The 24,277-nt window shown below is 53.3% G+C and overlaps 1 pseudogene; it reads right to left on the bottom strand.

Moving 5' to 3' along the window:
* Window positions 1–3,989: 3,989 nt before the first annotated feature.
* LOC140387110 (cytochrome P450 2D17-like) overlaps window positions 3,990–24,277 on the bottom strand; it is a 294,894-nt pseudogene continuing 274,606 nt past the window's right edge.

The following is a 24,277-nucleotide window of genomic DNA, read 5'->3' as shown; positions in this document are numbered from 1 at the left end:
TGCCTACCAAGTGGGCATCGTTACCACACGTGAACTTGCCACACCTAACTCATCTCGCATTCAGTCCATCCTCACTGTGGATTCAGAGGACGAATGGCGTGCGGTGATGCAGGTCAACCGCTGCTCCATCCAGTTCAAGCTGGACACAGGTGCTTCTGCTGATCTCCTCTCACAGGCAGACTTCAAGCGCATCGAGAAGCCCCCCAGTGTCCTTCCAGCAGTCTGGCAACTGCTGGACTACAACGGTAATGCCATCACGGCACTGGGGTCCTGCCATATACTCGTCTCCAACCAGAGCACCCATGCAAGGCTAAGGTTTGAAATTGTCAAGCCGGACAGGGCATCCCTACTGGGCGCGCATGCCTGCAAAAAGCTAAACCTGGTGCAGCGGGTTTATTCAACGACATTCTCCAATGTGGATCGTCAAGCTGGCATTGACGACATCCTCACTCAGTATCCAGATGTGTTTGACGGGATGGGCACTTTGCCATACCGGTACAAGATCCTACTGCCACGCCTGTGGTCTATGCACCACGCCGGGTCCCGGCTCCGCTGACGGAGCGCCTGAAGGAACAGCTCAAGGAGCTGCAGCAGCAGGGGATCATTTCCAGGGTAACCGAACCGACTGACTGGGTCAGCTCGATGGTGATGGTTAAAAACCCTCAGAAGACCTGTGCATCTGCATTGATCTCAAGGATCTCCAACCAGAATATAATGCGTGAACATTACCCCATCCCGAAGCGGGAGGAACTCACCAGTGAGATGGCACATGCACGGTTTTTCACGAAGTTAGATGCGTCACATGGATTCTGGCAAATCCAGCTGGATGAGTCCAGCAGAAGGCTCTGCACCTTCAACACTCCGTTTGGCAGGTACTGCTATAACCGTATGCTGTTCAGCATCATCTCGGCATCGGAGATATTTCATCGCATCATGGAGCAGATGATGGAGGGCATTGAAGGGGTTCGTGTGTACGTGGACGACGTCACCATATGGTCCACGACCCCTGAGGACCATGTTTCCCGTCTCCAGCAGGTATTCCGCCGTGTCCATGCCAATGGCATGAAACTGAACAGAGCCAAATGTTGCTTTGGCATGTCGACACTCAAGTTCCCAGGAGACCAGATCTCTCAGCAGGGCGTGTGCCCCGACAAAACAAGGTCAAGGCCATCGCAGCCATGAAGGTCCCGGAAGACAAGAAGGCGGTATTGCGCTTCCTGGGTATGGTCAATTTTCTGGGCAAGTTCATCCCAAACATGGCCTCACACACCACGGCCCTACAAAACCTAGTGAAGAAGTCCACTGCCTTCGAGTGGAAGGCGGCCCATCAGGCAGAGTGGTTGGAACTGAAAACCAAGCTCACCACTGCACCCGTATTGGCATTTTTCGACCCAGACAGGGAAACAAAGATCTCGACAGATGCGAGCCAGGATGGCATCGGTGCGGTCCTGCTGCAACACGATGACACCTCATTCTGGGCACCGATTGCCTTCGCATCAAGGGCAGTGACGTCCATCGAACAAAGGTATGCACAAATCGAGAAGGAATGCCTGGGCCTTCTCACTGGCATTCTCAAGTTTCACGACTATGTCTATGGCCTGCCGACATTCACAGTCGAGACGGATCATAGGCCCCTGGTCCACATTATCCACAAGGACCTGAATGACATGACGCCTCAGTTGCAGTGCATCCTCCTCAAACTCAGAAGGTACTGTTTTGATCTGGTTTACATGCCTGGCAAGTAGCTCATCATTGCTGATACACTGTCCCGCTCCATCACCGTGCCTAGTGAACCACCGAACGTCATCCAGCAAATTGAGTCACAGGTGCAGCTGTGTGCTAGCACCCTCCCGGCATCTGATGAGAAGATGATTCGTATCCATGAGGAGACAGCCAAAGACCCCCTCTTGCAATGTGTTATGCAACACCTAGCCAATGGCTGGCAAAAAGGGCAGTGCCCTCAATTTTTCAATGTAAAGGCCGATCTGACGGTGGTTGATGGTATCCTACTCAAACTGCACCGGATTGTAATTCCACACAGTCTCCAGAGCTTGGTTCTCCGTCAAATCCATGAGGGCCACCTGGGTGTGGAAAAGTGCAGACGCAGAGCCAGGTAGGCTCTCTACTGGCCCGGGATCAGCCAGGACATCGCGAACATGGTCCTTAACTGTGCGACCTGTCAACGCTTCCAGCCAGCGCAGAGTAAGGAGACACTTCAGCAGCATGAAATCGAAACCTCTCCGTGGTCAAGGTTGGCATCGACCTCTTTCATGCAAATGGTCGTGATTATGTGTTAATCATTGATTACTTTTCCAATGACCCTGTAGTCGTGAAGCTCTCAGACCTCACATCTCGGACCGTCATTAAGGCCTGAAAGGAGACGTTCTCCAGGCATGGTATCCCACTCACTGTCATGAGTGACAATGGCCCGTGCTTCAGCAGCCATGAATGGTCTCTGTTTGCCCAGTCGTATCAGTTCAAACACGTCACTTCCAGCCCACACTATCCGCAGTCAAACGGAAAAGTTGAGAAAGGGGTGCACATAGTAAAGCAGCTCATCTGCAAGGCCACGGATTCTGCGTCTGACATTCACCTTGCACTGCTTGCGTACAGGGCGACCCCACTGTCCTCTGGCATGTCGGCGGCTCAACTCCTGATGAACAGGGACCTGCGAACAGGGACCTGCGAACGACACTTCCAGCCATACACTTGCCCAACCTGGATCACCTCCCGGTGCTGCAGAAGGTGCAGCAACTCCGAGACCGGCAAAACAGGGCTATGATGCTCATGCCACCGATTTGCCTGTGTTATCCCCGTCAGACACTGTTCGGGTCAAGACCCCTGATGGAGGCTGGTCAGCTCCAGCTATCGTTGTTCGACACTCGTATGTTGTGCGTCTGGCTGATGGTTCTGTTGTGCGACGAAACAGACGGGCACTGCGCAAAGTTGCCTGCCCGCAACCACATTCTTCTCCGTTTCCTTCTGTTGTTTTGCTACCTCCTGATACCTCGACTCACGAGGCCACCAGTCAGGCTTCAATCCTGTCCATCAAGGCCTTGTCATCCCCACCACCCCGCTCCGGTGGTCGACCAGGATCCTCATGCGCCCGGCTTAGCCTGATTCAATTTAAGATGCTACATAGAGCACACACAACAGGGGCAAGATTGAGCAAGTTCTTTGGAGTGGAGAACAGATGTGGGAGGTGTGGCGGGAGCCCGGCAAACCACGCACATATGTTTTGGGCGTGCCCGGCACTGGAAGGATATTGGAAGGGAGTGACGGGAGTGATCTCGCAGGTGGTGAATGCCCGGGTCAAACCAAGCTGGGGGTTAGCTCTATTTGGAGTTGCGGAAGAGCCGGGAGTGCAGGAGGCGAAAGAGGCCGATGTCGTGGCCTTTGCGTCCCTAGTAGCCCGGCGCAGGATCCTACTTATGTGGAAGGAGGCGAAACCCCCCGGACTGGAGGCCTGGGTAAATGATATGGCGGGGTTCATTAAACTGGAGCAGATAAAGTTTGCCCTGAGAGGATCGGCTCAATGGTTCACCAGGCGGTGGCAGCCATTTCTCGACTACCTAGGGGAACGTTAGAGGGAAGACAGATGACCAGCAGCAGCAGCCCAGGGGGAAGGGGGGGGGAGGAGGGAGGGGGGGGGGTTTAGTTTAGTATAGGTCAATAGATAATGGGGTTTTGTTACTTGTGTATTGTTAAAAATGTCTATTTTGTTATTGTTCCGTTTGTTTTGTAAGAGGACAAATGTTGGTTAGAAAAAATTTTCAATAAAATATATTTTAAAAAAAAGATCAGACGCAAGCCACAGAGACTGGACTTATGAACATTTGTTCTGTTTGCTATGTTCTGTGTTCTCGCATTAGACAGCTGTTTTCACATGTACATATGTCCACACCCACTGCATGTATATATGTTAATATTGGCCTATTCTTGTAAATACGCTCACATGTGTCATCCAAACATTAAAAAAAGGGGAGATGTCATGATATGCAGGTGCACACACACGTAATGGTACACAGTGTTAGACCAGTGTACCTAACACGACAGGTGTGTCTCTCCTCACCTCTCCTGAACATCCCCCATACACCGTATCGGAGTTTCGCACACAGTCGATAAGGAAGAGGGCTCAGGGTAATTGCATATATGGCTTCTGTGTAGCTGGGTCTTGGGTTCGTTTTCTGGGAGATAGAATGTGAATTGTTGAAGCATGCATGTGCAAAGAACAGGAAGATTTTGGCCTTTGCCAGCTGCTCCCCCAGCCACACACGATGGCCTGCCGGGCGAGGAACGAGAGTGTAGTTAGAGACTGCAGGAGAGAGGCTAGAAGGTCACTCTGGGGTCACACTGATTGGTTTCCTTACAGTTTTAAATACCTAATGTCACTCTAGTAGCATCCCACAGTATCTAACCTCTCACTGAATCAATTTCTTAAGCAAATGTTATCTTACTTCATTGTATTTAATCAGTATAAAATTCACTCTTTAGAATTTGGGTTGACCATGGGGGCTTTAAGAGCCGACATCAATTTAGATTGTAATTTTTAGAATCCTCTTTGAGGTTGAGGAAGAGACTAAGACCCGGAACTCTGCGTAGAGCTGTGGCTGGACATCCAATCTAGAGTTGCATATTCCAGTACATTTAATGACTCCTCAAATCTCCTACATTAGCTGCAGAGAATGGGATGAAGGCTTCCGGTTTCACAAGCTTCCCCTCCAAGTTGAGGAAGTGACCCGGATTAAACTGATGTGGAGTTGACCAAATGTTCTCATCAAACATGGCGGAGGAAAGGTTTGGAATGATTATAGTTCCCTGTAAGATATTTAAATAATGAAACACATGAGACAAGAATATATTTGTAATTGGCCATCAGAGCAATAAGGAGGAGCGCAATACTTGTATTTGGAGAGCGGGGTATTGATCCTTCTGGGTTGAGGCTCATAATCCCTAGTTGCTGACTGGTAAAAGAACCGTCACTGACACAAAGAATATTTTGTGATGCAGTGAATGTGAATAATCAGGCACTGCCTGAGATCATGCTGGAGGAAGATTCAATCATCGCTTTCAAAAAGGGTATCAGATCAGCATATGACAACAAATTTGCAAGCTGATGCGACCATCAGTTCACACGAAACCAGGAGTAGAAGTAAACTGTGGCTTTAATCAACTAGAACAGTGCCTGCCTGTGACTGATCAGTTAGTGGGAGCCGCCTACTGGGTGACTGCTCTTTATACCTCCCCTCAAGGGGTGGAGCCAGGGGCGGAGCCCATACAGGCCCCAACATGCTACATCATAGGTAATACCTTACAATGGTCCATAGCTGGAGCCCACATGGGCAACAGCGTAATACAGATATGCACATGGTGAATTGTTACAGCAATACATTCACCACACGTTGGGAAAGGCCGAGGAGTGTGGGAACCCGGGTTGCTCTTGAATACGTTGGCCTGAATAGTCTCCTTCTGTTCAATGACTCTATGCTCATCACCCCATCAAAGATTTCCATTTCCGAGATGCTCAGCTCTTTAAACCAAGCCAGAAACATGGGGCGGGATTCTCCGTTGCCTGCCACCAATATCGTAATCGGCGATCGGGCGGACGCCAAAATCGGGTGCCTGTTTTCAGATGCTCTGTCGCCTCCAAAACACCGTCATCGGGGAGTACGTCGCACGCCATTGGGACTCCTCAGGACGTCACCTGAAGGCCCTCACCCAATGGGTCGACTTCCCGATGGTGCGGGACATGTGCTCCGAGGTTTCGTCAATCTCGCGTGGCGGCTGCGGACTGTGTCCAGCGCTGCCACAGCCGGGGTGAGGGGGGGGGGTGGATGCCCTGCCATTGGCTGGGGGGGAGGGGGGGTGCTTCGGCAGAGGCTGGGGAACTAGTGGGGGTTGGTCTGGGGGTGGCGAGAGTTGGTACGGGGGACACTATCTGATAGGTCGGGTCCTAATGCGGCTGGTGCTATGTTGAACGGCGAGGCCGCTGCAGGTCATTGCCGTGCACATGCGCGACCATGGACTTGGCCATGCTCCGGCCGCTTTTGCCGCAGGAGCCGGGAGTTTTACCCGTCGCCGCTGCTGGTCCCTCACCGGTCCCCGAATTAGTGAGGGTTCGGCATCGATTTTGGCGCCCCAACATGTCACTGTTTCCACAACGGCGTCGGCACTTAGCCGCAAAATCGGAGAATCCAGCCCTTTATCTTCCCTATTATTGAGACCTCAGTGCAACAGTCAATGTGCATAATTAACAATTACATTTGGGGAGGAGTTGAGCTTTCAGAGAGGGACAGGTCTTCAGAGCTAACTACATATTCAGGATCAATTCATGACCGCACCTTAGGGATTCTGTATCCCATAACCTCCTTATCTCTGTATGTTTGATGAGGAAGTGAATTTGGAATAACATTCCCTAAGCTTTGGGTTTCATGGATAACAGCATTGGTGTAAGGCATTTCCTCACGGTCTTCTGACGTTGGCTTTCTCTCCTTCCCAACTACTCTGTCAATCTCTTCATGGACTTTAGCTACAGAAACAAAAGAACAAAATATTTTGAAAATCACCTTTCACGTGTAAACACTCACGTAATGTAGAGAGTGCAAGCGACCAATGTGTGCGCAATAATATCTCATCGATAGCAATGTGATGAATGATTTGAAAATCTGCTTTTGTGATGTTAGTTGATGGTAACTATTAGCCAGAAGAATTCTCCAGTTTTCCTTTGATGGAGCTATGGAACCTTTTCCATTAATCAGAGGGCTGATTGGAAATTGGTAAATTGAAGGTCGATTTTATTTCGAGTGAGATAAACTTCAAGTTATGCAAAAGAATACAGCACAGGTATATTATGAAGCCAGAAGACATCACGCATGCTTACCTGCACGACACATGAAGCCGGTAGGATCGCGCATGCTTACCTGCACGACATATGAAGCCGGTAGACATCGCGCATGCTTACCTGCATGACACATGAAGCCGGTAGGCATCGCGCATGCTTACCTGCACGACATATGAAGCTGGTAGACATCGCGCATGCTTACCTGCACGACATATGAAGCCGGTAGACATCGCGCATGCTTACCTGCATGACACATGAAGCTGGTAGACATTGCGCATGCTTACCTGCACGACATATGAAGCTGGTAGACATCGCGCATGCTTACCTGCACGACATATGAAGCTGGTAGACATCGCGCATGCTTACCTGCACGACATATGAAGCCGGTAGACATCGCGCATGCTTACCTGCATGACACATGAAGCCGGTAGACATCGCGCATGCTTACCTGCACGACACATGAAGCCGGTAGACATCGCGCATGCTTACCTGCACGACATATGAAGCCGGTAGACATCGCGCATGCTTACCTGCACGACACATGAAGCTGGTAGACATCGCGCATGCTTACCTGCATGACACATGAAGCCGGTAGACATCGCGCATGCTTACCTGCACGACACATGAAGCCGGTAGACATCGCGCATGCTTACCTGCACGACATATGAAGCTGGTAGACATCGCGCATGCTTACCTGCACGACATATGAAGCTGGTAGACATCGCGCATGCTTACCTGCACGACATATGAAGCCGGAAGGCATAGCGCATGCTTACTTGCATGACACAAGTCCAAACATTGGAGGCCTGATTCTCTCAGCCCACGCCGGGCTGGAGAATCGCCGGGCCGGGCGCGAATCGCGTGACGCCGCCCCGACACCCGTCCATCGATTCTCCGGAGAGCAGAGAATCGGCACCAATGGCTGTTCTACACAGCCCCCCTGGCGATTCTCCGCCCTCGCTGGGCCAAGCAGTCGCACAAAGAATCCGAGTCACGCCAGCGCCGTCCATGTGTGGTCTTACCCAACGGGACTTCGGCGTGCATGTATCCGGGGGCAGCCTGTTCTGGGGGGAGGGGGGGGGTCCAAACCCGGGGGGGCCTCCGCTGTGGCCTGGCCCGCGATCGGGGCCTACCGATCGGTCGGCCGGCCTCTCGGGCTAGGGGCCTCTTTTGCTCCACGCCGGCCACTGTAGCTCTACGCCATGTTGCGTCGGGGCCGATGCGGAGAAGGGAGCCACTGCGCATGCGCGCATTGGCACCGGTCACACTGCACATGCGCGCATTGGTGTCGGTCGCAGTGCACATGCACAAACCCGCGGTGCCCATTTGACACCGGTGTCGGCAGCTGGAACGCCGTGAGTCGCTCCAGTGCCGTGCTGGCCCCCTGTAGGGGTCAGAATTGCTGCTCCTGAGGGCATGTTGACGCCGTCGTGATACGTGACGGTGTTTACGACGGCGTCAACAATTAGCCTCAGTTTCAGAGAATCCCACCCCGGTTTCCCACTGTCAAACTAGACAGTAAGTCAACACTGGCAAATAACTTTTAAATAAACTGACACAAACCCAATGTAAAAACTATACAGAACAGAAGATATGTTCTATAGAATTACACTGAGAATGCATTGAGATGTGGGTTTTTAACTAAAGCTCTGAATGAACTCACTGACCCTGTACTAAGAACAGCACTATGGAATAAACAAAACTTATTCTCTCAGTAGGTCTAGGTTCATGCTCTCCCTCCAAGAAATTTTAACCCAGGAACATTTGAACTCCAAACATTGGTACCTTCTAGCATTTATGCAGTCAATGGAAGGGCTCTCCATTTATCTAGGTCTGGTGGGTATCACTCTGAGTGCTTCCTCAACGTTCGTATTCCCATTCATGCTAGAATATCTGCCAGAACCCCTCCTCCAAGTTCACAAAGGAATCATGCAGAGGATGAACAATTTGAGTTTTCTACTTTGCATTAATTCGATAGGATGGCAGTGGGATCTCTACCCTATAAAAACTGGGTGGACACCAGTCTCTCCATTTCTCCCGAGCTTCAATTCGGACCCTGAGACATGCTGTAGTACTTACATTGAAGATCTGGATGTAGCACCATGAAGAGGAGGGCCCAGCGTAGGGTAGTGGAGGTCGTCTCTGTACCAGTGGCAAAGAGATCGATAGCTACCCCTAACAAATTGGATTCCAGAAAACTAGTGTTGAGATTGTCCTTCATCTAAATATGAAACACATGGATTCAAAAATCAGGAAGAATATTCAATTCTAAATGAATTATGTGGAGTTGAAATGATTTTACTGTCAACTGGGGTAATTGGATAGATTTTATTTGCCATTTCCAAAAATAACTCAATACATTCTGTCAAAGTGGATTGTGGGTTTGAGACAGTTCAAAGGGAATGGAGTTTCCCCTCCCACACATCCAGTAAGGCTAGCTGCTTCAGTTGCTTCACTGTGTTTTCCTAAGGTGTACCAAGATTTCTCTGAGCTTATTAAGATTTGAGGGGAATTGGCAGGCTCCTCTGGTGGACCAATGGATTACCGCACTGCCTACCTTGGCGCAGAGCAACATTTCAGATTCAATCGCTGGCCTAGATAATCGGACAGCACTTCTGTCAGCAAAACTGGGATAAATAATGCAAAGGGAGAAGGGAAACCTATCAAAGTGCATGGTGCTGATATCTGACAAATGATTCCTGTCCATGATTTAAATAAGGCACCGACACCCATGGCCCATAAGTGTCACTGAAAATGAATTTGAAACACATTCAGCCAACACTGTCTAAAATGTGCTTCAGTTTCCATCACGAACCTTCTCCTGCTCTGCTAAGAAAGCATGAATGAAGAATCTGGGCTCGTTTGGATCCCATCATTCTTTATGCTCCGTGACAATTTCCTGTATAAAATGGACAATCAGCTGTTGATTTTTGAATATTTTATTGTGTGGACCCGGGAGGTGGCGAATACAGAACGAGTTCACCAACTGCAATAAACACAGGGTAGGAAATGAAAGGCATTTTATTTTTGCAACACGTTTCTGATTTAGCTGTCAACATCAGACACAGAATTCAATCCACTATGTTCACCACACAGAGCCAAAGAAAGAACTTGCATTTTCTGAGAGCTTCTCAAAACATTGAATACTTTGAAATGTAGTCATCGGCCAGAATTCCCCGGCCGTTCACTAGCGGTGGGATTTTCTGGACCAGCCGGCAGCTCACACCCGCCCGCGGGTTTCCTGGTGGCGTGGGGTGGCGCCAATGGGAATTCCTACTGATGGCTGTGGGAGCAGAGAATCTCACTGCCCGCGAATGGCCCGCTGCCTCCTGCTCCAGAGAAACAAGCGGCCGGAGAATCCCACCCATTGTTGTTATGTGGGGGCCATGGCAATCACGGGCGGAATTCTCCGTTATCGGCGGAAAGTCCGCCGATCGGCGGAAAAAACGGCGCAAATCCGACTTGCGTCACGTCGGAAAAATGGGTCGAAAGTCTCCGGCCCGAAATGGGCTGGCAGCGACGTAATGGGATCCGCGCTTGCGCACGTGGTTCACGCCGTGGAGCGTCATACGCGCCGCACGGCGTGACGGCTCATAAGGCCGCGCTGCTCCCCCCCCCACCCGACCGGAACACCCGACCGGAACACCCGACTGGATGGCTGGCCGTCGCTCAGCCCCGAGGTTCGAGTCACGGGATGTGGAGGCGCTCCTGGACGCGGTGGAACAGAGGAGGGACGCCCTGTATCCCGGGCACGGCCGCAGAGTTGCCCCACGCCACAGCCGGCGTCTGTGGAGGGAAGTGGCAGAGGCCGTCACCGCTGCGGCCCTGACACCACGGACAGGCACCCAGTGCCACAAGAAGGTGAACGACCTCGTCGGAGCAGGCAGGGTGAGCCTCCCCATATCCCCCTCCCCCATATCCCCCTCCCCCATATCCCCCCTCCCCCATATCCCCCCTCCCCCATATCCCCCATATCCCCCATATCCCCCCTCCCCCATATCGCCCCTCCCCCATATCCCCCCTCCCCCATATCCCCCATATCCCCCCTCCCATATCCCCCCACCCCCATATCCCCCCTCCCCCATATCCCCCCTTCCCCAAATCCCCCATATCCCCCCTCCCCCATATCCCCCCTCCCCATATCCCCATATCCCCCCTCCCCCATATCCCCCCTCCCCAATATCCCCCCTCCCCCATATCCCCCATATCCCCTCTCCCCCATATTCCCCCTCCCCATATCCCCCTCCCCCATATCCCCCCTCCCCCATACCCCCCATATCCCCCCTCCCCCATATCCCCCTCCCCCATATCCCCCCTCCCCCATATCCCCCCTCCCCCATTTCCCCCATATCCCCCCTCCCCCATATCCCCCCTCCCCCATATCCCCCCTCCCCCATATCCCCCTCCCCATATCATCCCCCATATCCCCCCTCCCCATATCCCCCATATCCCCCCTCCCCCATACCCCCAAATCCCCCTCCCCATATCCCCCCTCCCCCATATCCCCCTCCCCATATCCCCATATCCCCCCTCCCCCATATCCCCCCTCCCCATATCCCCCTCCCCCATATCCCCCCTCCCCCATATCCCCCATATCCCCAAGTGAATCCAGCCCTAACCTTAACCTCTGCAATGCACGCGCAACCGATGGCGTGCATTCATATACCTGCCTAACAGTGTTGCCTTTTACCCCTGACACCCTCCCCCACAGGAGAAGCGCGCACACAACAATAGGGAGCATGTGAGGACTGGAGGAGGCCCCGCTGATGAGAGGCCACTGACCGAACACCAGGAAAGGGCCCTGGAACTGGCTGGCGGACCTGAGGACCGGGAGGTTGCTGATGCAGAGGTCGGGGGCGTACTAGCAAGTGAGCCACCGACAGCCCGTCCCCATATCCCCCCTCCCCTATATCCCCCTCCCCAATATCACCTGATCACTGCCTGCATGTCTAACCATGCATGCTTCATTGTGTATCGCAGGACCAAACGTCGAGGCACCCATCCCAGCAGATGCAGACCGCCCGCAGGATGCCCCTCGGAGGCCACGGGAGACGGAGAGACACGGACCCTCCGGCATGCGACGCCCGCAGGATGCCCCTCGCACACCACGGGAGGCGGAGAGACTCGGACCCTCCGGCATGCGACGCCCGCAGGATGTCCCTTGGAGACCACAGGAGACGGAGAGACCTGGAGCAACACGGAGACGACACCCCCGTCACGTGCGGGTTCGACGACGCAGGCGTGTGCCACCCAGCGACGAGAGGGGCAGCCACAGGCCCCCGTCACAGCCGAGCCAGGACACCCCCGAGCCAGGACCAAACGTCCAGGCACCCATCCCCACAGATGCAGACCGCACGCAGGATGCCCCTCGGAGGCCATGGGAGACGGAGAGACACGGACCCTCCAGCATGCGACGCCCGCAGGATGCCCCTCGGAGGCCACGGGAGACGAAGAGACATGGACCCTCCAGCATGCGATGCCCGCAGGATGCCCCTCGCACACCACGGGAGACGGAGTGACCTGGAGCAACAGGGAGACGACACCCCCGTCACGTGCAGGAGCGACCACCTAGCGACGAGGGGGGGCAGCCACAGGCCCCCGTCACATCCGAGCCAGGACACCACTACCCAGAACACCACTACCCAGGACACCACTCCCCAGGACACCACTACCCGGGACACCACTACCCAGGACACCACTACCCAGGACACCCCTACCCGGGACAGCACTACCCAGGAAGAAAAAATAGCGGACAGTGACTCAGAGTGGATGGGTGGAGACGAACCCCCACCCCAAAGTGCCATGGACTCAGAGTGGGACGAAGAGCACGACACAACGCCACTGCTGTCACCAACACCCTCCACCATCGCAGAAACACTCACCTCGGTTGGGCACTTTAGTGATGAGGCGTCTGGTACACTCACTGGTGCGCACAACACAGCCGTCCCGGCACAGCAGGTGGAGGTAGGAGCAGCAGAGGGGCCGGGCGGTCGGAGGGCAGCCCAGCCCAAGCGAACATCTGCCGCCCAGATGGATCCCGGGTTCCTGGAGTTACCACACCCACACATAGATCCGATGTAACTACCGACCCGGAGACGAGCAAAGAGGGTGACGGCCGGCTGGCGGCGGCTGCAGTCGCAGGTGGAGGGGTCCACCCGCGTCCAGGAGCTGGGAGTGGTGCCGGTCATGCGTGCCACCCAGGCTGACACCGCACGGGTGGCGTCCGCGGTGGAGGCAATGGGTGCGACGGTGTCAGACATGGGGAACGGTTTGAGAGGCCTGGGGCTTTCCGTGCAGGCGGCGTCTGTGGCCCAGGACATGGCTGCCCTCTCAAAGGAGGCCATGAGCCAGTGCCAGCGGCAGATGGCAGAGGCGCTCAACGCCATAGCCCAGTCTCAGCAGGCCATAGCCCAGTCTCTGCAGGCCATAGCCCAGTCTCAGCAGGCCATGGCCCAGTCTCTGCAGGCCATAGCCCAGTCTCAGCAGGCCATGGCCCAGTCTCTGCAGGCCATCGCTGAGGGCATCGGCGCCAGTGGCCATGTGCGAGCCGGCGTCGCTCTGTCACAGACAGGGTTTGCCAACCCCCTGGGCTCCATGGCTGCAAACCTGCAGACACCTGTCGATACCAGCACGGGCCTCCAGGACTGACATCGCCAAATGTCGGGGGGGTGTCGGATGGCCAGTCCGTTCGCATCCCCCACCCATGTAGAGGCCTGGGGGCCATCGGGTACCCCGAGGGAGGAGGTGGTGAGGTCCGTCCCGGCTCCCCCTGTAGGGGAGGTCCCGGTACACCGCGACACCTCGGACTCCCCCCCTCCATCCCAGGTGCATCGGGTGGGCAACGGGCAGGACAGGCTGACAGCTCGCCATCCCAGTCGCCCGGGCCGCAGCCTGGCCCATCTAGGCCAGGACACCCCAGGAAACGGCCGCCAAAGGGATCCAGTGTCAGAGGGCAGGAATCACAGGAGTCCACCTCCAGTTCTGCTGTACCGTCTGGGGAACCACGTAGCCGTAGTCAAAGGGCCCGTAAGGCCAAACAATTAGACACTGAGTAAGTTGGCACGGGTGCAGGGCACAGATGAGTTTTAGGGGCTAGGGCACGTGCATGAACTCCTTTGGTTATTAAAGTCAATGTTACACCTACAGAAGCTGCCTTTGTGCTCTGTCCAAAGCGTGCGGGGGTGTCATGTATGTTGAGCGCAAGTGTGTGTGTGAGGGGTGGTCTTACCTCAGCCCCAGGTGAGCCTGCCCCCTTCCCGCTGGGCCGCCATCAACATCCCCCCGGGCAGAGGACGGGACCGTGCGCTGCAGTGTCACAGCCGCATGCAGGGATGGTCCGGGTGGATGGTGGTACTGTGGCCATGGGTCAGACATAGTCCAACGATGTGGAGCCAGGAGCTCACCGCAGGGCGGGTTGTCATCATCCTCCATGGCCTGCAATAGGCACGCGTCCACCTGCAACTGTGTGAGCCCGGCCCGTTGTGCCGCAGGTGGATCGGCAATGGGGGGGGGGGGGGGGCTGGTGTGCATGCGGGTGGGGTGGGTGGGGTTGGGGAGGGGGGTGAGGGTGCTGGGTGGGTGGGTGGGTGGGGGTTGTGGGTGGTCGGCTGTTGCCATGGTGTGCGGTTTGTGGCCATACTACCCAATTCCCACGCCCATCTAGTCAGTGAAGCGGGCGGCTATCAGTCTATCCCGTGCCCGCTGGGCCAGCCGGTAACGGTGGACAGCCACCCGCCTGTGTCTACCCCGTCTGCCCTGACCATTACCCCCATCCCCCTCATCTGGGGAGGACTGCGCCTCTTCCTGCTGCTCCTCCACTCCGCCCTCCTCTGCCTGCGGCACATCGCCCCTCTGCTGGGCTATGTTGTGCAGGACGCAGCACACCACAATGATGCGGCCGACCCTATCTGACCGATACTGGAGGGCGCCCCCAGAGAGGTCCAGGCACCTGAAACGCATCTTCAGCACGCCAAAGCACCTCTCGATCACTCCCCTTGTCGCTACATGGGCATCATTGTAGCGGTTCTCCGCCTCATTGCGTGGCCTCCGTCTAGGCGTCATCAGCCACGATCACAATGGGTAGCCCCTGTCGCCCAGCAACCAGCCCCTCAGCCGGGGATGGCGTCCCTCGTACATGCCGGGGATGGATGACCGCGACAACACGTATGAGTCGCGTACACTGCCTGGGTAACGGGCGCAGACGTGCAGGATCATCATGCGGTGGTCGCAGACCACCTGTATGTTCATCGAATAGGTCCCCTTCCTATTGGTGAACACGGCCCTGTTATCTGCAGGGGGCCGCACGGCGACGTGCATCCCATCGATCGCGCCCTGGACCATGGGGAACCCGGCCACGGCAGAGAAGCCCACGGCCCGGGCATCTTGGCTGGCCCGGTCCACGGGGAAGTGGATGTAGCGGTGCGCCGTGGCATATAGGGCATCTGTCACTGCCCGGATGCACCGATGCACCGATGTCTGCGATATGCCGGACAGGTCCCCACTCGGTGCCTGGAATGACCCTGTTGCATAAAAGTTCAGGGCCACCGTAACCTTGATGGACACGGGGAGAGGGTGTCCCCCGCCAGTGCCACGTGGTGACAGGTGCGCCAGCAGGTGGCAGATGTGTGCCACGGTTTCCCGCCTCATCCGGAGTCTCCTCCTGCATTCCCGGTCCGTGAGGTCCTGGTATGACTGCCGGGGCCGGTACACACGGGGCGCCCTCGGGTGCCTCCGTTGCCGTGGGGCCGCGACGTCCTCCTCCCCCTCCTTGTCCTGTCGGTCAGGTGTCCCTCCAGCCTGGGCGGCTGCCGCCTGTCCCTCTGCGGCAGCCTGCGCCGCCTCTCTGGCACGCTCCTCCTCCTCCTCCTCATCCAGGGCAACATAGACATTAGCGGCTGCCGCCACGGCGGCCAACATCGCTGGATGATCGGAAAACATGACGGCCTGGTGGGGGGGGGGGGGAGGGGAACGACGACATGTCATCATTGCCCATATTCCCTCCTCCCCCCAGCCAGGTGGCATGGACCGCATGGGTCCAACTGTTGGAGGCTGGCACCTGGCCAGGTGGACCAACTCACTTGCCCTCGCATCCCCCTCCCCGGCACGGACCCCCCCCCCCAACCTCCACCCCGGCACGGACCCCCCATCCCCCTCCCCGGCACGGACCCCCCCAACCTGCACCGCGGCACGGACCCCCCCCATCCCCCTCCCCGGCACGGACCCCCCAACCCCCTCCCCGGCACGGACTCCCCCCCAACCTCCACCCCGGCACGGACCCCCCAACCCCCTCCCCGGCACGGACCCCCCCCAACCTCCACCCGGCACGGACCCCCCATCCCCCTCCCCGGCACGGGCCCCCCCCAACCTCCACCCCGGCACGGACCCCCCCATTCCCCTCCCCGGCACGGACCCCCCAACCCCCTCCCCGGCACGGACCCCCACCAACCTCCACCCCGGCACGCACCCCACATCCCCCTCCCCGGCACGCACCCCCCATCCCCCTCCCCGGCACGGACCCCCCCCCCAACCTCCACCCCGGCACGGACCCCCCCCCCATCCCCCTCCCCGGCACGGACCCCCCAACCCCCTCCCCGGCACGGACCCCCCCCAACCTCCACCCCGGCATGGACCCCCCAACCCCCTCCCCGGCATGGACCCCCCATCCCCCTCCCCGGCACGGAACCCCCCCAACCTCCACCCCGGCACGGACCCCCAACCCCCTCCCCGGCACGGACCCCCCCCCAACCTCCACCCCGGCACGGACCCCCCAATACCCTCCCCGGCACGGACCCCCCCCCAACCTCCACCCCGGCACGGACCCCCCATCCCCTTCCCCGGCACGGACCTCCCCCAACCTCCACCCCGGCACGGACCCCCCAACCCCCTCCCCGGCACGGACCCCCCAACCCCCTCCCCGGCACGGACCCCCCAACCCCCTCCCCGGCACGGACCCCCCATCCCCCTCCCTGGCACGGACCCCCCATCCCCCTCCCCGGCATGGACCCCCCTCCCGGCACTCCCCCGGAGCCCAGCCCACTCTAACCACCGCCCCCCCCGCCGCACACACACACACACAACCCGAGACACACCTCTCCTCACACATTCAGACTGCGGCCACGCCATCGCCTGCCCAGAGCCAACCCCCCAGGCCGTCACTCACCTCCACGCTGGTCGGCGTGAACCTGGACACAGGGTCACGCCGATGAAAAGGAGGTTTAATTTACGTCGACGTGAACGGTCATCACGTCGACGGGACTTCGGCCCATCCGGAAGGGAGAATATCGGCAGGCCGAAAATCGGCTGCCTTGCGCAGACCCGTGCCATTCTCCGACGGCAGCGGCGACATTAACGCCCCGCCGACTTTTCTCCCTTCGGAGACTTCAGCAACTGGCGGGGGCGGGATTCACGGCGGCCAACGGCCATTCTCCGACCCGCTGGGGGGGTCGGAGAATGACGCCTCACTTTTCACACCACATGATTCCACAGCCATTAGTTTAATGACTAATGTGTATTGCTTGAGAAGTAAATATTATCCGGAGAACTTTCCTCTTCCACTAGAGTTTTTATGGAAGTGTTGGCGGGTCCTCAGTCTAATATCGCAACTGAATGATAGCTCCTTCAACATTGCTTCAGTGTTGAACTTGAAATGTCAGGTCGCATTGTCTGCTCAAGTCTTTAGAGTGTAATGTGGACCCCCCCCATGGCCGTTTGATTATTTAAATGCAAGTCATTCTTTCTTTCTGGTGAAATACAGATATTGTTGGTTACAAAAGGTGTAAATAATTCTGTTATCAAGATATTGGTATATCTCTATATTATCTACATTCAGTCTTGGTTTAATAAGTGACCAGTGAAATTTGTACCACCAGACACTGGCAATCTCCAACAATCTGACCATTACCCTTGACATTCAATGACGTTACCATCGTTGAATCGTTGCCCCTTGACATTCAACGACATTACCATCGCTGAATCATCGTCCTTTCACATTCAATCTCATTACCATCGCTGAATTATCGCCCCTTAACATTCAATAGCAAGAGCATCACTGGATCATCGCCCCGTGATATTCAATGAGATTACATCACTGAATCATCACCCCATGACATTCAATGACTTTACCATTGTGAGTCATCGCTCCTTGATATTCAATGCCATTACCATCACCCATCGTCCCTTGACATTAAATGACATTACAATTGTTGAATCATCACTCCTTAACAGTCAATGACATTACCATCACTGAATCATCGTCCCTTGATATTCAATGACATTAGCATCTCTGAATCATTGCCCCTTGATATTCAATGACATTACCATCACTGAATCATTAGCCCTTGATATTCAATGACATTAGCATCTCTGAATCATTGCCCCTTGATATTCAATGATATTACCATCACTGAATCATCGCCCCATTTTTAAAAATAAATTTAGAGTACCCCAATTTTTTTTTCCCAATTAAGGAGCTATTTAGCATAGCCAATTCACCTAACCTGCACATCTTTGGGTTGTGGGGTGAAACCCACACAGACACGGGGAGAATGTGAAAAATCCACATGGACAGTCACCCGGGGCCGGGATCGAACCCAGGTCCTCATCACCATAGGCAACAGTGCTAACCACTGTGCCACTGTTCCACCCCCGAATCATATGACCACTGAATCATCGTCCCTTAACACTCAATGACATTACCATTGTTGAACCATCGGCCCTTGATATTCAATGGCATTACCATCGCTGAATCATCACCTTGATATTCAATGACATTACCATCGCTGAATCATCGACCCTTGACATTCAATGACATTACCATCGTTGAACCATCGGCCCTTGATATTCACTGCCATCGCTGAATCATCGCCCTTGAAATTCAATGACATTATGATCAGTGAATCATCGCCCCTTGACATTCAATGACATTACCATCGCAAATCATCGCCCCTTGACATTCAATGACATTACCATTGCTTAATCCCCCACCATCAACATCCTTGGGAGGAAATTACCATTGACCTGAAACTACTGAATCAGCCATATGGTGGAAGTTGTGGATTCTGCGGTGGCAACTCATCTTCAGACACTCAAAAGCTTGACCATTATCTACAAGGCACAAGACACGAGTGAGGTGGAATAGTTGGTTCGACTGGGCATGTATTCACTAAAGTTTCAAAATATGAGTGCAGATCTGATTGAAACGTATAAAATTCTAACAGTGCTGAACAGACTAGATGCAGGGAGATAGATGCAGGGAGAAAGTTTTCCCTGGTTGGGGAAACGTAGAACCAGGTGTGGTGCTCTTTGTGGTTCTAATCTTAGGATGGTTGGCATAGTGTTCACAAAGACCACAATTAGCTTTTATATTGAACAAAGCTAAAGATTTATTTACACTACTTAATTGGATTTGACACCTACTCCTATATAATAAACAGCTGATAATAAACATACAATCTGCACTCATCTACTACTGATCTCTACACTGATGGGGGCTGGTTTAGCACAGTGGGCTAAACAGCTAGCTTGCAATGCAGAACAAGGCCAGCAGCACGGGTTCAATTTCCGTACCAGCCTCCCTGAACAGGCGCCGGAATATGGTGACTAGGGGCTTTTCACAGTAACTTCATTGAAGCCGACTTGTGACAAGAAGTGATTATTATTATTATTGATACAATAACTGTGATCTGCTCTCACTCACACTATCTTTCCTACAGTCTGTCTTCTAGCTTTCTCCTCAATCCCTCCCTCACAAGGCTTAGCATTGATGCCTTATATAGTTCTGCATCTAGCTCTCTCTAGTGGTTGATTTGGACATATCATTAACCCTTACAGTTTTGTACATTTATCATAATGTCACACCAGGATCCGTGTTAGACCATTTAGGACTGAGATGAGGAAAGATTTTGTTGCTGTCTCTTCAAATTCTTGCCATTCTGATGTCGCCAGAATGTGTATGAGTGAGCTGGAGTACTTCATCCAAATTGAAAAATTGCCTTTTTGTTTTAGTCACGCCAATCCAGCTGTATTTCAATATGAGAATGATGTTCCTTGTTGCTTTAGGTAGCAACACTGGCAACATCCAATCATAAATGCACCGTATGGAGAGTTATTTTGACTGTATGTGGTAGCATAAAATAAATTATATGGACTCAGTTGCCCATAATACATAGTGGCCCCAACCCCTATTTTCTTTACCATTCAATGGTATTCATCCCAGTCTTCCACTCGCCTTCTCCAATGTGCTCAAAGGGTGTTGATCAATTTGCCCTATTTCCATTCCATTAAGCCGCACATTGACCAGTTTATGATGGTGGCTAAAGGGCGGCACGGTGGCGCAGTAGTTAGCACTTCTGCCTTACGGCGCTGAGGACCGGGGTTCGATCCTGGCCTCGGATTACTGTCCGTGTGGAGTTTGCACATTCCCCCCGTGTCTGCATAGATCTCACCCCAGAACCAAAAGTTGTGCAGGGTAGTTGCATTGGCCACACTAAATTGCCCCTTAATTGGAATTTTTTTTTTTTAATTGGAAAAATAATGATGGTGGAAAGAAAATGGGCTTTGCATCTCTCTGAACTCTCAGGTCATTTCAGTATTTTCTCTAAACCTGTCTCAAACGGTGACTCAAGTTTGGTTTTGCTTCACATGAGATTGAAACTGGTGTTCCAACACCATAACACATGCTCTTCTTATCTATTTCTGGATTTGCCATTTGTCTTACCTGACCCCAAAATCCTCCTTCCAAGACAAAACTTTCTTCAACTATATGAAGGAATTCAAGGAATTTTTCATCTTGATGTTCAAACCGTTCTCCAAAGACGAGCAGATAATATTTGAGGTTGCGTTGTTAATACTGAAGTGTGGATTGAAAGGGAGACATGAAGAAATGAAGACAGACTGTGAATGATCCCAAGTGGGCAGCACGGTAGCATAGTGGTTAGCACAATTGTTTCACAGCTCCAGGGTCCCAGGTTCGATTCCCGCTGGGTCACTGTCTGTGTGGAGTCTGCACGTTCTCCCCGTATGTGCGTGGGTTTCCGCCGGGTGCTCCAGTTTCCTCCCACAGTCCAAAGATGTGCAGGTTAGGTGGATTGGCCATGCTAAATTGCCCTTCGTGTCCAAAATTGCCCTTAGTGTTGGGTGGGGTTACTGGGTTATGGGGATAGGGTGGGAGTGTGGGCTTGGGTAGGGTGCTCTTTCCAAGAGCCGGTGCAGACCCGATGGGCCGAATGGCCTCCATCTGCACTGTAAATTCTATGATTCTCTGATAAAGATCCCCCATTAACAAACATAGAACATAGAACACAGAAAATACAGCACAGAACAGGCCCTTCGGCCCACGATGTTGTGCCGAACCTTTGTCCTAGATTAACCATAGATTATCATTGAATTTACAGTGCAGAAGGAGGCCATTCGGCCCTTTGAGTCTGCACCAGCTCTTGGAAAGAGCACCCTACCCAAACTCAACACCTCCACCCAACACCAAGGGCAATTTGGACATTAAGGGCAGTCTTGAATATATTGATTGTATGGGAAGGACATCCAAATCAGATTCAACTTTTTCCATTCAGGCCTATATTCGCACTCACTCACTCTAGAGAAAAGGGCGAATCTGAAACTAGAATGGTTAGAGCACAAAAGGAGGCCATTTGGCTTCATCATGCCCATGCAAGCTCTCTGCAAGAGGAAATCACCTAGTTCCACTTCCCAGCCTTTACCCCATAGCCATGCAAATGTTCACCTTGAGATGATTGTCCAATTCTCTTTAAAGGTCATATTAAATTGGAAATAGGAGGAGTAGACCATTCAGGTAATCATGCCTTGTCGTGGAAATCATAATAAAGTCAAATTCCTCGAGGTTCGATTTAAGGAAATTTATTTACACAAATATACTTGTGGAGAGAGAGTGTTTCAGCTGCAAAGCCAAGGCACTGCACTCTGAGTTATGCAGTCAAAAACCATTATATTTATAGGTTGAAAGAAACAACTTTGAAGAGATAAAGCTTGGGAACATACGCAAGAGGAAATATGAATGTTTTGCCTTTGGTTTAAAAACAATTCGCGTACGCATTTTGTTGTCCTTCGGAAGAACAACTTATTATCATAATAAGGCCAGTACCACATACTAGGCAGTATTTGGTTTACATTACTTGACCTCCTTATTTTCACTAAAAAGCAGTGTTAAAATATAGTTAATATTCCCAGCATGCTTCTAAATTGGTGACTCGTTAACTTCCCTTCCACAATTCCCTCCTTGTTGATCTTTTGATCAACACCTTTTAGTAAATTATCGTGTCCTCCGTAGAGAAGGGTGGTTTATAATGTAAGGGGAATGGATGTATGACAGTTCCCTGAGTGTTATGAGCTGGTAGCAAGGCGGCAAGGCGGCTAGGGCTGTTCCCATGTTAGTACAATAAAAATATCTTGCGCAATATTAAAACAGTAACCATACGACAATCAAGATTACAATGGCGATTATAATCCAGAACATAATCCTCTGTTCTGACGATCCTAGCATCCAAAGCCAAAGTCCCATCCCTCATTTTCATGTAATCTTGATACCTCTCCACGAATGTGATCCACCAGATTATCAATTTTTCTGAGTTATCAGGGATGTATGTGCAGCAGTCACTTCCAATCAGGGCACAAGTACCTCCCTTTTCAGCTAACAAGAAATCAGGAGCCTTTCTATTCAGCAGGGCAACCGTTCTTATAGCACCCATCTCAGTTTCTATCTGGTTAACAGCTTCTGCAGAGTCATTAGCTACCTGCTCAAGGATGTCTCCTAGTTCACAGAGTTCGTATGCATTAGTGGCTATTCCTAATGGTGGTATCATTATTCCCAGCAGTTGTGCCCATTTCATAATACTTAGTGTCGTCCTGTGATGGGGATGATCCTGCAGTTGCTGAATGTGATGCACATAAGGGACTACGTATCCCAAATAGCAGGACCCTTCCCAATTTTCTGGTATGGCCACAGATAAAATACGTGCCGTTATATGCGGTCAGGTTTCCTTTACTATCAGTCATCATTAGTCTAATCGATCACCTTCCCAGGAGCCTCCACTAGTTTGATTTTCAACTCCTGACCAATCAAAGATGAATAATCCTTTAGCTGTAACGTGGAACATAGGGGGTTGCCAATTCAAGGTATGATCACACTGACTCGTGCCTACTGAGTGGGTCCCATATGTTTTATGATTCTTAAAGCATATACTTCCTTTTGGGACTCCAGTATAATTGGGAAGGATCAAACAGGGCAGCTGGCGTGTCACATTAAATCTAGGCCACCACCATCCTTTAAACCTATTCATATCGTATCCAGCTAATCTCCAATCTAACATATCCTGTGTGTCCTCATCATGCCCTGTATCATTCCGTCGCAGCGCCCACTCTGCTATCTCGTTACTAGTGAATGGGATGGGTCTAACGGGGATGCCCTCCCCCGAGCATCTGGGAATTTGTGTACAAACCCAACAACTGAATTTATTTACCCTCTCTGCGTATGAGTGAGACATGTATGTTAAGGTGTTAGTATGCAGTTTACCCTCGACATGATGTTGGATTAATATGATAATATAAAAACATCAACGCCGTCATTCTCTTCAGGTCAGCGTCCCACTAGTACTCTCAAAGTTCCGTATGCTGTAGTTTACACGAGTTACGTTGATCCCATCTGGCTTTTCTTTTACTTTAATGGCTGTTCGGGTTGTTAGCAGCATTTGGTAGGGTCCATTTCACCTAGGAGAAAAATAATCTTTGTTTAGTGCTTTCACATACACTTGATCTCCAGGTTTAGAGGGTGTGTATTTCCCTCTTTTGGATGCATCTGAGCCTTTTGCACCTTTTCATGTTTTCATTAACTCCCCTTCCACATGCCTGCTCTGTCATTCATTAAGATCATGGGTGATTTGATTTGTGACCTGGGGCAAAATTCTCCCCCAACGGCGCGATGTCCGCCGACTGGCGCCAAAGACGGCGCCAAATCAGACGGGCATCGCTTTGGCCCAAAGGTGCGGAATGCTCCGTATCTTTGGCGGCCGAGCCCCAACATTGAGGGGCTAGGCCAACGGCGGAGGGATTTCCGCCCCGCCAGCTGGCGGAAATGGCGTTTGTTGCCCTGCCAGCTGGCGCGGAAATGCGGCTCATGCGCGGGAGCGTCAGCGGCCGCAGACAGTTTCCCGGCGCATGCGCGGGAGCGTCAGCGGCCGTGGAAAGTTTCCCGCGCATGCGCAGTGGGGAGAGTCTATTCCGCCTCCGCCATGGAGGAGGCCGTGGCGGAGGCGGAAGGGAAAGAGTGCCCCCACGGCACAGGCCCGCCCGCGGATCGGTGGGCCCCGATCCCGGGCCAGGCCACCGTGGGGGCACCGCCAGGGTCAGATCGCCCCGCGCCCCCCCCCCCCCCCAGGACCCCGGAGCCCGCCCACGCCGCCTGGTCCCGCC

Source organism: Scyliorhinus torazame, chromosome 12 (assembly GCF_047496885.1).
Source record: "Scyliorhinus torazame isolate Kashiwa2021f chromosome 12, sScyTor2.1, whole genome shotgun sequence".
Taxonomy (NCBI): Eukaryota; Metazoa; Chordata; class Chondrichthyes; order Carcharhiniformes; family Scyliorhinidae; genus Scyliorhinus; species Scyliorhinus torazame.
Note: the sequence above shows the minus strand (reverse complement) of the source record. Positions and strands in the feature narration are given on the sequence as shown.